Below are 16,330 nucleotides of genomic sequence, written 5' to 3'. Positions count from 1 at the left end.
TCTTCCCCCTTAGGAAGGGGACCAGTGTTGGCTAAATGGATGCTCTCCCTGGGGTCTTTGAATCTGAAGCACATGACCTGAAACTATGATGATGATGAGACTAGATGAGAGACAGCACACTTGTGGGCAGCAGCTGCAACCAAGAGTGTCAGCAGAGCCATCCATGGAGGCTGTGCTGGGGCCGCAGGAGCACTCTGCCTAGTTTGTTCCCACTGCCCATGCCCAGTGCTCCCTTGCTCTTGTCCACCACCCAGGAATCATCCATGGCCTTCCTTTCCTGCACAAAGTGACCAGAGAAGACTTCTCTTGCTCACAACCAAAAATATCATGCTAAGGAGCCTGGCCCCTATTCTGTAGGAAATGGGAAAACGTTGCATATTTTTAAACAAGAAGAATGACATCTGGTGAGGCAATCCTAGATATGTTGAATTAGAGATCAGAAACAGTTGGGGCAGAATAAATAGCTGGCCAGACCAGGCAAAAGGAAAGGACTTGAATTAGGACAAAAAGTGTTCAAGAGGAATCCTTCTAACATGCATAAACTACATTTAAAAGGGGCAGAAGTGTATAGGAGAGCGAATCCAAGAGTATAAGCTGAAAAGATCCAGTGAGGTTAGCACAGAGCACAGCTAAGGGTATGGACTCCCTGGACTTGAATCCGGACTTACCAGTTGGATGCACTTGAGCTGGTTACTTGGTCTATCTGTCCCTCAGTTCTGCCATCTGTAAAATGGGAACACTGATAGTACTTTACTCACAGAGTTGCTTCATCATCAGTTAATTTATGCAAAAGGCTTAGAAGTGTTAGGTACACAGTAAGCACCATGTAACTGTTTCTTAAGTTAAAACATTAACAAAAAAACAAAAAGTCCTGTCCATTTGAATCTCTATAACAAAGCTGTTGCTTCAGGTCTAACTTGGGGAGTAAACTCCCAGTGTGTGGCTCTTCCTGAACGGTTTTAACTGTACTTTTAGTTGTTTATAGTTCTACAAGGAAAGGCTTTCACAATAGGGTTGGTGCACAATCGGAGTCTCATCTTTGAATATCTTACATTGCTATTTGTGAATTTATCCACTTCTAAAGTTCAATGATGCTCTATTATCTAGCATTATTGGGGGACTAAGCGCACCAGATAAACTGATTTTCTAGCAACCGAAGCATATTTAAGAGCCAATCCACTTTAAAGTTTGATGTATGTGAAGAGAAAGCTTTTAAAATGTACTGCACAATGTTCTACTTTCTGAAAGAGTGCATCAAAAGTAATCTAATATTTTCATGGTGACTTAATGTGATCATTTTGAATACTGGTCACTGAATTCAGGCTGTAATAGACTGACAATCTAACAGAGGGATTCACTGCTATAATTTAAAGATCTGTTTGTCCCTAAGCTATTTGCTCAAATATGACTGTATCAAAGTCCTTGCATCTCACTTTTAATTTTCCCTGTATCTTTCCCTGCTATTAATTGTTACACCCTGCAACTATCAGTATTTCTGCTTCAGAATAGAACTTTTCCTATTTTCTTATCATCTAAAATCACTTTGTAATAAATACTCAAATTCTGTATAAAGCAAAAAGTATACAGTATATAGTATATATGGGTATACAGTGTATCAACTGTGGTGTAAGCAGAAAACACAAGCCATGAGTAGAAAACTTACACTGTACATTTTGGGAAATCCCCTTAGCCTACCTTCTAAAAACTGTTCCCAGATGTTTACTGTTAAAACAGCTGAGGCTGCCAAAAGAACACTGTCATTTTGCTGAGTGATGGGTGACAGCTGCAGTGAAGGAAGGTAGGTTCTCCCTAAGCCCCAGACACAGGTATAATATAGCCCACTCGGTATCTTCACTATATTCATTTCTGATAACTGCTGTAACAAATTAAATTAGCACAACTTACTGGCTCAAGACAACACAAATTTATTATCTTGCAGTTCTGGGGGTCAGAAGTTCAACATGGGTCATAAAAAACAAAAATCACAGCATTGGCAGGGCCACATTCTTTCCGGACACTCCAGGAAGAATCTATTTCCATGCCTCTTCCAGCTAGAAGCTAGAGAAATGTATCTCACAAAGTGTACAGAGGTCACCTGCATGCTTAGCTGTGGCCCCTTCCTTCAACTTCAAGGCATGCCATTCCAGCTTCTGTTTTGGTCATCACACCTCCTCCTCTGACTTTGACACTTCTGCCTCCCTCTTACAAGGTCACTTGTGATTTCATTGGACCTACTCGGATAATCCTGGATAATCTCTCCAACTCAATATCCTTACCTTAATCACATGTGTCAAGTCCCTTTTGCCACATGAGGGAACATAGTCATGGGTTCCAGGGACCGGGACATGGACATTTTGGGGGGCCATTATTCTGCCTGACACATCTGCATAGATGTTGAACAGATCTCAAGCTTGACTTGCATAAAGCTAAGCTGCTGCTATTTCCACTCACTCCCACCAGCTCTGTCCAAACCTACTCTACCCATGTCTGCCTGCATTTCAGTTGATGGCAAGCTCATCCTTCCATTTGCTCAGGGCAAATAACCTGGAGTCACCATTGACTCCTGTTTCTCTCTCCCATCCCACATGCAACCTGTCATCAAGTTCTATCAGGTATCCTTTTAAAAATAGATCCAGCATCTGACTACTTCTCCTCAACCTCCATAGCCACCACCATCAAAGCCACCATCTTTCCTCAGTGGGATCCCTGGAACAATGCCCCAAATTCCATCCTGTGGTCTATTAAGAACCCTGTAGCCAGAAGGATCTTTTTAATGATGGAAATTAGATCATATCCCTCCTCTCTTCAAGCCCCTCCGATGGCTCTTCATCTCACTGAGAATAAAAGCCAAAGTACTTGTGAGAAGCATCCCAACAAAAAAGGCAAGAAAGAGTGGTTTTCTAGGAACTGAATGCTACTCAGTGTGGCCTAAATAATGACGGTGAGAGGGAATGAGAGATAAGCATGTGCATATGGCAAGGGCTGGCACCCTCCCTACATTACACAGCCTGATCCTATCCTAAGGACTGTAGAAATTTCTGACAAGTATTCAGCACAACTGGGGAACAACCATCTCTGCACTTTGGGAACAGATCTCTGGCTGCCATCTGAGGACAGGTTAGAGTGGGCCAGGTAGGAGGAAGGAGAAGGACTGGGAGGCTATTGAAGGTGTGCAGAAAAGAGAAGACAATGGTAGCAGAAAGATAGGAGAGTGAAAATATCTGTGGCTACTTAGGAGGGGGAAGTGTCAAAACTTGGTGATGGCTCAGATGTGAGGTCAAGGGTGACATCCAGGTCCTGACTTAAGCGAATGGACTTGATATATTTAAAGAGTTAAAAGAAAAACACTGTCAGCTGGGCACAGTGGCTCATGCCTGTAATCCTAACACTGGGAGGCCAAGGCAGATACATCACCTGAGGTCAGGAGTTCAAGACCAGCATGGTCACATGGAGAAACCCCATCTCTACTAAAAATACAAAAACAATAACAACAAAAAGTCAGGTGTGGTGGCATGCACCTATAATCCCAGCTAGCTACTTAGGAGGCTGAGGTAGGAGAATCACTTGAATCCTGGGGATGGAGGTTGCAGCGAGCTGAGATTATGCCACTGCACTCCAGCCTGAGCAACAAGAGTGAAACTCCATCTCAAAGCAAAAGAAAAATGAAAAGAAAAATCCTGTCAACCAAGAATCCTATAGCCAGCAAAACTGTCCTTCAAAAGTGAGAAGAAAACTGAGACATTCCCAGATAAACTAAAGTCAACGAATTTCATTACCACTATATCTACCATGCAAGAAGTGCTAAAAAGTAGTATAACTGCTATGGAAACCAGTATGAACATTTCTCAAAAAACCAGAAATAGAACTACCACATGATCCTCCAATCCTACTACTGGGTATACACCCAAAGGATGAAAGCAATAGGTCAAAAGATATCTACACTCCCACATTGACTGCAGCACTATTCACATAACCAAGGCATGAAATCAACCTAGGTATCCAGCAAAAGATAAATGGATATAGAAAATGTGGTAGATATACACAATGAAATACTATCCAGCTATTAAAAAGAATGAAATACTGTCATTTGCAACAACATGAATGAACCTGGAGGACATTATGTTAAGTAAAGCCAGCCAAACACATAAAGACAAATACCACATTATGTCACTTATATATGGAATCTAAAAAAAGTTGGTCTCATAGCAATAGAGAGTAAAATAGTTGTTACCAGAGGCTGGGGCAACGGGGGCAGAAGAGGATGAGAAGTTCATCAGCATGTACAAAGTTACAGTTAATAAGCTCTGGTGTCCTATTGCACAGTAGGGTGACCACAGTTAACAATAATATAGTGTATATTACAAAATAGCTAGAAGAGAAAATTTTGAATGTTCTCACTACAAAAAAATGATCAATGTTTGTCATGTATTGACTAATTGTCCTGATTTGATCATTACACAATTATGTACATATTGAAATATCGCATGGTACCCCATAAATGTGTATATTGTTTATAAAACTTTCAAGAATGAAATAAATAAATGTAAGCCCTATGGAAACCAAAAAGAAACTAACTATATAATATACATAATGAAAATGAGAAGAAGTGAAACTAAAATATTTCACTACAAAAAACATCAACCAAGCGCAAAAGAAGATAGTAATGCACGGAACGAAAACAGAAATAGAAACCAGTGGAACAGAGAATAAAGCCATACATGTACATCTGATCTTCAATGAAGTCAACAAAGATAAGCAATGGGGAGAGGAGTCTCTACTCAATAAATGGTGCCGGGATAGCTGGCTAGACACATGCAGGAAAATGAAACTGGACCCCTACCTTTCTCCAGATAAGAAAAAAAATTAACTCAAGATGGATTAAAGATTTAAAAGTAAGACCTTAAACTCTAAGAATCCTAAAAGAAAATCTAGGAAACATCCTCTGTCCCTCAAGATGGACTTAATTAAACTAAAGAGCTTCTGCAGAGCAAAAGAAACTATCACTAGAGTAAACAGACAATGAACAGAATAGGAGATTAATAAAATAACAGGTATTGGCAAAGATGAAAAGAAACTGAAACACTTGTGCATTGTTGGTAGGATTATCAAATGGTACAGCTGCTGGGGAAAACAGTATGGCAATTCCTCAAAAAATAAAATAAAATTAGAATCACCGTATGATCCAGCAATCCCACTTCTAGGTATATACAAAAAGAATTGAAATCAGAGTCTCAAAAAGATACTGGTATACTTGTCTATATAGCAGTATTAGTCACAATAGCTAAAATGTGAAATCAACCCAAATGTCCCCCTACGGATTAACAGATAAACAAGTGAGATATATACATACAATGAAATATTATTCAGCCTTAAAAAAGAAGGAAATTCTGACACATCCTGAAATATGGAACTTTGAGGACATGACACTAAGAAAAATAGCCAGTGAAAAAACAAATGTCTGATTCCACGGACATAAGGTACCTAGAGTCGTCAAATTCCTTGAAAGGAAAACGGTGCTTGCCAGGGGCTGTGGGGAGAGATGGGAAGTTGCTTAATGGGAACAGCTTCAGTCTTGCGAGATGAAAGAGTTCTGGAAATGGATGGTGGTGACAGCTGCACAACAATGTGAACGTACTTAATGTGCACTTAAAATCGTATGTACATTTTACCACAATAAAAAAAAGTTAAATATGAGCAACTAGGACTGGATTATCCAAAGGCCCAGGGGAGCACGGGAAGGATGGCCAAACCGAGTCTTAGAAATGGTCAGGCATAACCCAAGCTGTTAGAAGCAGCCATGAACCACTGAAAATACAATTGTTAAGGAAGCAGTCATTAGTGCCTTCCTGGAAGTATGCAGGTGTGGGACGTGTTCACAGTATGCAATGCTGTGAACATCTCCCTGTTTCTAGTCCATGTGCAGCCATCAAAAACCATGTCCCCTTACCCACCCACTTCCCCAGCAGCTGGGAAAGGCTACTCAGACTAGGCAAGTCCTAGTTCCCTCATTCACCTCCTCCTCCCTCGTATCTTCTTCCTTTTGGCTCTGAAACCAAACAGTAATATGAACTTGCCACCATGGAAAAATATTTGTTGAAATAGCAATTTCTTTCTTTCTTCTATTTTCCCTTTCTTCATCTACCTCACCCAAGCAGGCTCCAGGATTCCCAGTCCCTGGGAAGCTTCATGACTGCAGAGGAGGAGTTGCTGGTAAGACACTTCCCTTCCTGATTTTGGCTCCTAGAGGTAGGCAGGCTCTGTGCTGGCTGCTCTCAAAGCCAGCTGAGCCTAGAAAGGGAGGAACACCTTCAGCCAAGCCTAGGTTGGGCACCAGGATGCATAATTTTCCAGGTACAGAGACAGAATCACACTGGGCGATCCTAACAAACCCTTGATATTTCAGAGGTAACTGCTGTGGACCTGAGACACAGGACTACAGGGATGCCCCTGCTGCCTGGGTGCTCCTTCCAACCCAGGACCTTCACGCAAAGGGGAAGGAAGGAAAAAGTAATAAAAAGTAGCCAAATTTAAAGTTCCTGCTGGCCCAGAGCAGGAAAAAGTCTCACAGTCTAAATTTAATTAAATTAATTTTAAAAAATGAAGAGGCAAAGCTGAGTTTCATAACTAGTACACTACCTCAATGGAAATAAAACAAACAGCTGGACAGGAAAGTCAAGTGTAACTTACACACAAGTGACCCTGTGATGTTTGTTCATATTCTATCCCCATGATCAAGAGCATCACAAACCCTCACTGCATACCTTAACACAGTAGTAGTCTTAAATGAGCAAAAGTTCTTAAAAGTCTAATCCTCAGGCATGCACTGGGTCCCCTGCCTCATCTTGCTCCTCTGCCCAGCAGCAGCAGTTTGTAAATATGCAAATGTGATCATGGCAGTTCTCTGCTAAGTGGCTCCCTCTTGCTCTTAGAGCAAAACCCACACTCTTGAGCAACCATAAAGCTCTTCACTCTCCAACCAGGATTGAACTTGCCAGTACCACCCCCAACCATCCTCTCACATGGACTCTGTTGCTAACCACATAGAAAAGAGTCTCTCCATGAATGTATCAGCTCCTTCCAAAGTCCCAGGCCTCCAACATCTCCCTGGCCTGGAATTCCCCACGCCTCCAACCCATCTTGTGCCTGGCACAGAGTAGTTGGTAGATACATGTTGAATGAGTGACTCACTCAGTGAAGCCCCAATACACAAGACATCCTCCTGTCAGTTCACAACACTTCCCAGGCAGCAGAAGATTCCAGTACCTCCTTCATACAAGCCCCTGGTTAGGAAAAGTAGAGTAGGGGAGTGAGAAGCCAGGCCATAGGCCAAATCTGACCCCCACAGGTATTTTATTTGACCCTCACAATGTTATGATTTGAACTCATTATCAACACGCACTAATCAGGGAATTCTGTCAAAAAAAACAGCCCGATGCCTGACTGAAGTTAGAGAATGAGACAACCTGGCAAGCGTGGCCCTGCAATCCCACGCAGCAGCTGGCTCTCTTTAGGAGTCGCATGTGCTTCCCTGTTCACCCCATCCTCACCCCTCATACTGTCTCCCCAGCAGAAGGCATGAGGTGGCTGCCATTCACCCTTGTCCTCCCTGCCAGCCACCTGTGGGTCCTGTGGACACTTGTAGAGAGGACAGCTGGAGTAGAAGACCCAATGCTCATCAAACTGTGACCCAGATTCATAAACGCCTCCATTCCCAACCCCAACAAGCCAAATCTAAGCCTCTTCATACCTGCACCCTCCTCCTTCTTAGAGTTTGCTGAGGGATATTTTTCTGGGCTTGGGAAGCTGGCAAGGGACTTTGTTAATGAGGCCAATTTTTTATTCAGTGTCTTAGCTGTATGTCTGAACTATATAAGCTTCCCTAAAATTTCCTCATACATGTATCCCTTATCTAAAAAGGTGTCACTATCTTGGCCTCATTTTCATAAGCTCCTTTCACTGGTTGGCTCTTGCACAAGATGACAATTCATCTGAAAATGCCCGAATTACTAAGCAGCCATTTTCCCAAGGCTGCCTGGACTCTGTGGCTCTTTCACATACCAAAAGCTGACCTAGTGTGCAGAATCTCAGCTCCCATCACTCCACCAGCTTCACAGATTGTATAAAGCATGCCCAACAGAGCATCTTAAGTTACCAGGAATCAAGATAAATCTCCCTCAGCAGACAGGTCTAAGCCAATGAAACTGTTGACAAAAAAGCATTTGCATCTCTTGATTAGAAGCTAGTCCAAAACCAATTGACTCAAAGTGCAGCCAAGCTGGTTTACAAACAATTGCTTTTGATTACAAGGAAAGCTAAATGAGCAACATCTTCCTGCTGGAAAGAGGCTTGTTCTCATATTAAACTAATATTTTAGACATGAGCTTACATCACTTCAAGCTACATTAAATTCAGGGGGGAAATAGAACTTTATTTCCCCCTTGAATTATTCAAAACCTTCCCTAATCTTTAGTGTACATAAATATACTCCCCTTTAATGAAAATGCTCCCGCTGAAGAATGCCTCAGGTCTTTGTCTCCTCCAAAGGCAACTCTTCGAATATTTGGTAATTAATGGACTTCTAACATTTTGTGTTAAAAGGGATAATTACATTTTTTGAAGTAACTGTCTATATTCAGTGAACCCTTTGTACATTCAGTTGACTAAAAGCTTTGTTAGTGGCTCTATATATTTAGATTTCAGTGTTTTTCCTGATCTGTTTGTTCACAAATCCATTTCTCTAATTTCTGTTTTCTCCAAAATGCATTAACAACTTCTCTAGTATTACAGTAGGGATAGAAATGGAAAGGTAAAGTGATTCCTAAATGATTATCACTAACAAGTATGACATTTTTGCCTTACAATACATCTGTACAAAATGAATTCTCAGGGAACAAACAGATTTTCAGAAACACAAAGACATTATGACATCGACAGGCAGGTGCATATATCATTCCCATTCTGCAACTGGAAAAGTTAAAGAATAGCTGAGCTCAAGTCCTAGACATCGTTAAATTCTCCGTCATTCTTGCTATGGTATCCTCACATCCCTAATCTAACATAATGCATATACATCCTCGCTTCTGTCCCTCCACTCCCAGAAACAGAAGTTCCCTATATCTGAATTCTTACGCTGCTTCTTCCTGTCTCTATCCTAATTGCTAATTATTTCACCTTCTCAACACTGGCTATAAAATGGGATCACTAAACAATTCTGGTACCTGGGTCCCTCCTCCAGACATTCTGACTTCATTGTTCCAGGGTATGGCCTGTGGTTGAGGATGCTATTGGACAGCCAAGGTAGAAAGTCACACAGGCTCTATCCCCCTAGCCCAGAAGTCACAAACTCACAGCTTGTGTGCTAAATGGTCCAGTGATATGTGCTTTCTGTTTGTTTTTTTGGTTAAAAAAAAACATAAGAACTTTACTATTTTAACCGTTTTTAAGTGCACAGTTCTGCAGCAGTAAAGACATTCACATTGTTCTGCAATGAGATGTGTGCTTTTTATGGAAGCACATGTTATTTTAAACGTGTTTATAATTTGGCACATTTCACATAAAAATCCAGATGCGTAGACTCTGATAACAGCAGTCTCCCAGCAGCAGTCAGCTGGGATAGGATGGTGGCAGCCCCCTCCAGGCAGGGCATGTGTCTCAGGGTTGGCGTCCACCCCAAAGTTACTTCCAGCCTGGTTCCACAGACAGTCTTTACCTTAGTCTGTTAGCAGAGCCAAGCTTCCTCAAGCCTGAAAGTGTCCTGTCTTTTCATCTCATGTCTCTTTCTAGTTGCCCATCCTCCATCTCATTCTCCCTCATCTCCCATTTACTCCTCAAAGCCCTGATATCCAGCTTTCTCCCCCTCTATGAGGCTGAACAGCCCTTGTGAAGACCAGTGGCCTCATTCTGCCACTGTGCAATGCAACTCAAACTCTGGATGTGCTGCATCCTTCTGGAGCCTCTTCCCACACCCTCAGGGTCTCTCCACTCTTCTCCATCTTTCCTCCCAGGGTTGCCTCTTGCCACGGGGAGGGAAGATTTCCTGCATGCTCAAGGCTCACTACCACCTGTAGGCTGACAAGTCCAGATTCAGTGGACAAATCCAGGGCTCCAGGAGAGTCCAATGGGTCCAACTTTGTGTTCCCTGCTCTATCACTTAAAACTGTAATTTGGGGCCAGTTATTCAGCCTACAACCCAATATCCTCATCTACAAACTGGGGATAATAACTCTCACTCCAGAACACCATGGGAGTATATGACAATGTACACAAAGCTCTAGACTAGAGCGTGGCTGTCCAGCCAACTTTCTGTGAGGATGGAAATGTCCCACATCTGTGCTGTCTAATACAGAAGCCATCACGTATATGCACTTGCAATGTGGCTAGTGTGACTGAAGACTTAAATTTTTAATTTAATTATTTTAATTGTAATTTAAATAGTTACATAAGACCAGTGGCTCCCTATTGAAAAGTACAGCTCTGAAGTGACAAACACTGAACACACATCAGCAGACACAGCTGTTAATATCGTCACTATTCACAAAGGGAATAGTAATAGTAAGCTTTTCCAGCTCAAGCCCCCATCTAAGACTTGGATTCTGTGGGAACAAATCTCAGGCAAACTTGACATCTGGTCCTGTTAGAGGAGTCTATGCCCGGGAGAGTAACCAAAATTCACGAGGGGCCACAGTGAGCACTGAGGAGTTGTTTTGTCTTAGTTCTTTGCCTCTGGTGAGAAAGCAGGCATGCGGCCACAGTCTCCAGGAGGTAGCATCTTTAACACAACCAAGTGGAACCCCAGCTGCTGGGTTTCCCTCCGAGCTCCAAAGCCAGGAGGCCAGTGCCCACCTAGTGTATGCACCAGGGACTCAGCTCTACACAGCAGGCAAGTTCTTACATCCTGTGTCTGTTAACACCTCTCTGTGAATCGCCATCAGCCTCAAGATAACTCTCACCCAGGTGTGTACTGGACGTCTCCATGTGGATCCCCCATAGGCTGTAATAGCTCCCAACTAAGCCTGCCATCTATACCCACTCCCAAGGCCCACTCTCCTTCCTGACCTCGTCCTTCCAATCAGCCAAGACTGAAACATCCTAGATGATGCTTTAGACCAAAATAACTTCTCACACTCTTAAAGGAAACCTTGGAAGATGTATCTCATATGTTCTGTTCCTATAAATGAAGAAACCAAGTAAGGTTAACAGAGGTCCATTCATCAGGGTGAGAAAGAGAGAGAGAACACACATGTACAGAGAGGGAGAGAGAGAGTTTTTTTCTGGAGACAGTTTTGCTCTTGTTGCCCAGGCTGGAGTACAATGGCGCAACCTCAACTCACTGCAACCTCTGCCTCCCAGGTTCAAGTGATTCTCCTGCCTCAGCCTCCCAGGTAGCTGGGACTACAGGCACGCACCACTACACCCAGCTAATTTTGTATTTTCAGTAAAGATGGGGTCACACCATGTTGGCCCAGGTTCAAGCAATTCTCCTGCCCCAGCCTCTCAAGTAGCTGGGACTACAGGCATGCACCACCATGCCCGGCTAATTTTTTGTATTTAGTAGAGACAGGTTTCACCATGTTGGTCAGGCTGGTCTTAAACTCCTGACCTCAGGTGATCCATCAGCCTCGGTCTCACAAAGTGCTGGGATTACAGATTGTGAGCCACTGCACCTGGCTGAGAGATTGAGATTTATTTTAAAGAATTAGCTCACACAAATAAGGAAGCTGGTAAGTCCAAAAGCTGCAGGGTGGGCCATCAGGCTGGAAACCAGCACTCATGCTACAGCTGGAGCCCAAAGGCTGTCTGCAGGCAGAATTCCCTCTTGTTCAGAAGAGGACTATCCAGACCTTCAACTGATTGGATGAGGCCCACCTATGTGAAGGAGGATCAATCTGCTTTACCCAAAGTCCTACTGGTACCAAAACAGAGATATAGACCAATGGAACAGAACAGAGGCCTCGGAGGCAACACCACACATCTATAACCATCTGATCTTTGACAAACCTCACAAAAACAAGCAATGAGGAAAGGATCCCCTGTTTAATAAATGGTGTTGGGGAAACTGGCTAGCTATGTGCAGAAAGCAGAAACTGGACCCCTTCCTGACACCTTACACTAAAATTAACTCCAGATGGATTAAGGACTTAAACATAGACCTAACACCATAAAAACCCTGGAAGAAAATCTAGGCAAAACCATTCAGGACATGGACATAGGCATAGGCAAGGACTTCATGACCAAAACACCAAAAGCATTGGCAACAAAAGCCAAAGTAGACAAATGGGACCTGATCAAACTCCACAGCTTCTGCACAGCAAAAGAAACAGTCATTAGAGGGAATTGGCAACCAACAGAATGGGGAAAAATTTTTGCAATCTACCCATCTGACAAAGGACTGATATCCAGAATTTACAAATAATTCAAACAGATTTACAAGGAAAAAAACAAGCCCATTCAAAAGTGGGCAAAAGACATCAACAGACACTTTACAAAAGAAGACATACATGATGCCAACAAACATATGAAAAAATGCTCATCATCACTGGTCATTAGAGAAATGCAAATCAAAACTACACTGAGATACCATCTCACGCCAGTTAGAATGGTGATCATTAAAATATCTGGAGACAACAGATGCTGGAGGAGTGTGGAGAAATAGGAGCACTTTTACACTGTTGGTGGGAGTGTAAATTAGTTCAACCATTGTGGAAGACAGTGTGGCAATTCCTCAAGGACCTAGAAATAGAAATTCCATTTGACCCAGCAATCTCATTGCTGGGTATATACCCAAAGGATTATAAATCGTTCTATTATAAGGACACATGCACATGAATGTTCACTGTGGCACTGTTTACAATAGCAAAGACTTAGAACAAACCCAAATGCCCATCAATGATAGACTGGACGGGAAAATGTGGCATATATACACCATGGAATACCATGCAGCCATAAAAAATGATGAGTTTATGTCCTTCGTAGGGACATGGATGAACCTGGAAACCATCATTCTCAGCAAACTGACACAAGAACAGAAAATCAAACACCGCATATTCTCACTCATAGGCGGGTGTTGAACAATGAGAACACATGGACACAGGGAGGGGAGCATCTCACACTGGGGTCTGTCAGGGGGAAATAGGGGAGGGACAGCAGGGGGTGGGGAGTTGGGGAGAGAGAACATGGGGAGAAATGCCAGATATAGGTGATGCGGATGAAGGCAGCAAACCACACTGCCATGTGTGCACATATGCAACTATCTTGCATATTCTTCACATGTACCCCAAAACTAAAATGCAATAAAAAAGTTAAAAGACACTATTGAAAAAAAAAAATAAAAAATAAAAATAATAAAATAAATGTTAATCTCATCCAAAAATATTCTAAGAGAAACATCCAGAATAATATCTGGCCACATACCTGGGCACCATGGCCCAGCCAAGTTAACCAAATTAACCATCATAGAGTTGAAGTGACTTAAACAAGGGCACTGAATTAAAGCCAGGGAAAAAACAAAGATACGGGTTTTTTTTGTTTAAAAAAATATATATCATTTCTTCCATTGCTAAAAGTATTTTATAATAAGAAACCAATTTTGATAAAATCCATTTCTATCTGGAATGAGAATAGACAATGCTAATTACTAACATCTGCAGTTATAATAATATACCAAATTATCATTTACTGAATTTTTTTTTTTTTTTTTTGAGATGGAGTTTTGCTCTTGTTACCCAGGCTGGAGTACAATGGCACGATCTCGGCTCACTGCAACCTCCACTTCCTGAGTTCAAACAATTCTCCTGCCTCAGCCTCCCGAGTAGCTGGGACTACAGGCACGCGCCACCATGCCCGGCTAACTTTTTGTATTTTTAGTAGAGACGGGGTTTCACCATGTTGACCAGGATGATCTCGATCTCTTGACCTAGTGATCCACCCGCCTCGGCCTCCCAAATTGCTGGGATTACAGGCTTGAGCCACCGTGCCCGGCCCGTTTTTTGAATTTTTAAAGACCATACTCAGTGCTAACTGCTTTCAGCACACTATCACATTTAGTTATCACAATGAACCTGTGACAGTGTAGTGGATTTTCACAAGTACTTTGTGTTCTGCTTCCAAAGAAATAAAATTTTGTGTAGCATGCATATACAGTCAGATTCAAAGATGTATCTGACTTGGGATAATCTTTTTCTGTCTAAAAATCAAAACCATAACATTAAGCTCCAATATGAGAATGTGCATATATATTTCTGGACACTAAAATAGAGTTCTCTCAGGTTGCTGGCAACCATACCAACTCCAAAAGGTTGACACATGAATCAGCTCTTTGGAATCTTCTCCTAATCTGGGGCATTCCTCAGCCGTTCCAAAATAAACGAAAGTCGCACATCTGCTAATCTGGGTTTCTTCTGTTATTTCAGACAACACAGGCACTACCAAAGTCCACAATCCCTTATCCACTATTCTGAATGCCAAAAGATCTAAAAGCTGAGAGGTTGTTTTTATAACTCATTTGACAGAAAAACATAACCCAAATGTTTGAGGCTATTTATAGTCTTTTTGAGAAATCCCATTTAGCGTCAATGCCCATGTTTCACTTCAGGAATAATGTATTTGACGCAGGGTGCTGCCCCACTCTTCCTTAGGAATGTCATGTTATATACAACCCAGGCACAATCTAAAAACCTGAAGTGCAAATTCATGCACATATTTGGCCCAGAGGGTCTTATAAAAAGTATTGAGGACCTCCTTTATCCCCATGTGACAAATCAAGTCAAAGGGGTTCAAAAAGAGCCCAAATACACAGTTCCGTCAGATGTCAGGGCCAGAACAGGGCTTCTGAGCAACTGTATGGTGTCCACACTGATCTTCATGCGGTTACAGAGCGGGGGCTGCAAGCTGTGATACAGCATTGGAAGCCATTAATTCTATCTTGAGAACCAGGAGTTAGAAGCACTGAGAAGGTGAATCATTTGTTCAAACACATCTGCTTTCATCAAAACCAGATGCAGAAGTCTCATAAAGACACCTTTTATTGATAGTAGGAAGAAACCAAAATTTCCCCCATAAGGAAGAAAGGGAGAGAGGAACAAATTTAGAGTCTCATTTTTCCCAAGAGATTCTCAACTACATGAGATTTCTAAAACCAATGATAATTTAGCACCCTTCCCTTAATTCTTCACATCTTCCCCTCCCTTCCTGCCTGGGCAGAATGAAGACACCACGCAGAATTCAGCAAAGTTCACGAGTACTCAGCAATCGTCCTTAACTCAAGTGCAACAAGTAGCAGAAACTGGCAAGAGGGGGGCACAAGCCTTTGTCCCAGGGAGCAAGGAATCTGTTGTCAAGTCCACTGAACATGAAGCTGGAAACAGGTAAAAAAAATAAAGTGGGTGAGAAGCCACATAAGCAGAGGGCAGATAAGATGAGGAGAGGTTCTGGAGCAGAGAGCACCCACGCAACTGCGAGTGCCCATGCTAATTTGCACCTGCAGTCGGTCCTTCCTGCCATAAGCTGTGATTAAAGGTCAAGGTGCCTGGCAGCAGTGATAAAGCAGCCTGTTAGTGTTGGTAGTTGTTAAACTGATTGACACAGAGTGCTCTAGAGCCCTGGCTCTCAAACTTGAGCAGATGTTAAAACACAGATTGCTGGCTTCATCCCCAGAGTTTCTGGTTCCAAGGGCCTAGGGTGGGACACAAGAATCTGCATTTCTAACACATTCTCAGGTGGTGCTGCTGCTCCAGAAAAATGCTAGTCAACAGAAATACAATGAAAGCCACAAATGAAATTTTAGATTTTCTAGTAGCCACAATAAAAAAGTCAAGTCAAACAAGTGAGATTAATTTTAATAATACGTTTCATTGACCCCAATAAATGTTATTTCAACATACTATCAATATAAAACTATTAATGAGGTATTTTACATTTCCTTTTCAGATTAAGGCTTCAGAATCCAGTGTGAATCTTGCATTTACACTACATCTTAATTTGAATGAGTCACACTGGAAGTGCACAACAGCCGCACGTGGCTTCTGGCCAATGTCGTGGACAGAAGTTACAGAAGATGGCCACTGTGTGTGAATGACAATGCGTATAGCAGGCAGGTTAGCTTGATGGTCACCCAAGTCATGGTATGTGAGGGAACTCAGGCGTCTCTGGAGCAATGGAGAGGTGGACCTAGCAGGGGCCTCTGTGTGAGCAATCACCCACTGCATGAAGGTGCTGACAGCCATCCTGCTCTGGCTTTGCAGGTAAAAATTTGCTGGCTTTAGTTCACTCCCCTGGAACTTTTCTTAAGATTATGTTTTATGGTAAGATATCCATAACATAAAACTTGCCATTT

At 42.4% G+C, this 16,330-nt stretch overlaps 1 protein-coding gene across 7 annotated transcripts in view; it reads right to left on the bottom strand.

The window, feature by feature from the left end:
* The window catches only part of MTUS2 (microtubule associated scaffold protein 2), a 744,933-nt gene that overhangs the window by 509,239 nt on the left and 219,364 nt on the right, over window positions 1–16,330 (bottom strand). Inside the window, exon 2 of one of the 7 annotated variants that reach the window (XM_035303349.3) lies at window positions 669–723. The exons of the other annotated variants lie outside the window; for them this stretch is intronic. The gene's annotated coding sequence lies outside the window, so the exon portion shown is untranslated. The remainder of the gene's footprint in view (window positions 1–668; window positions 724–16,330) is intronic. 7 annotated transcript variants of the gene reach the window in all.

The sequence above is a fragment of the Callithrix jacchus genome, chromosome 5 (genome assembly GCF_049354715.1).
Source record: "Callithrix jacchus isolate 240 chromosome 5, calJac240_pri, whole genome shotgun sequence".
In the NCBI taxonomy this organism is placed as follows: domain Eukaryota; kingdom Metazoa; phylum Chordata; class Mammalia; order Primates; family Cebidae; genus Callithrix; species Callithrix jacchus.
This window is presented reverse-complemented; position numbering and strand designations above follow the sequence as displayed.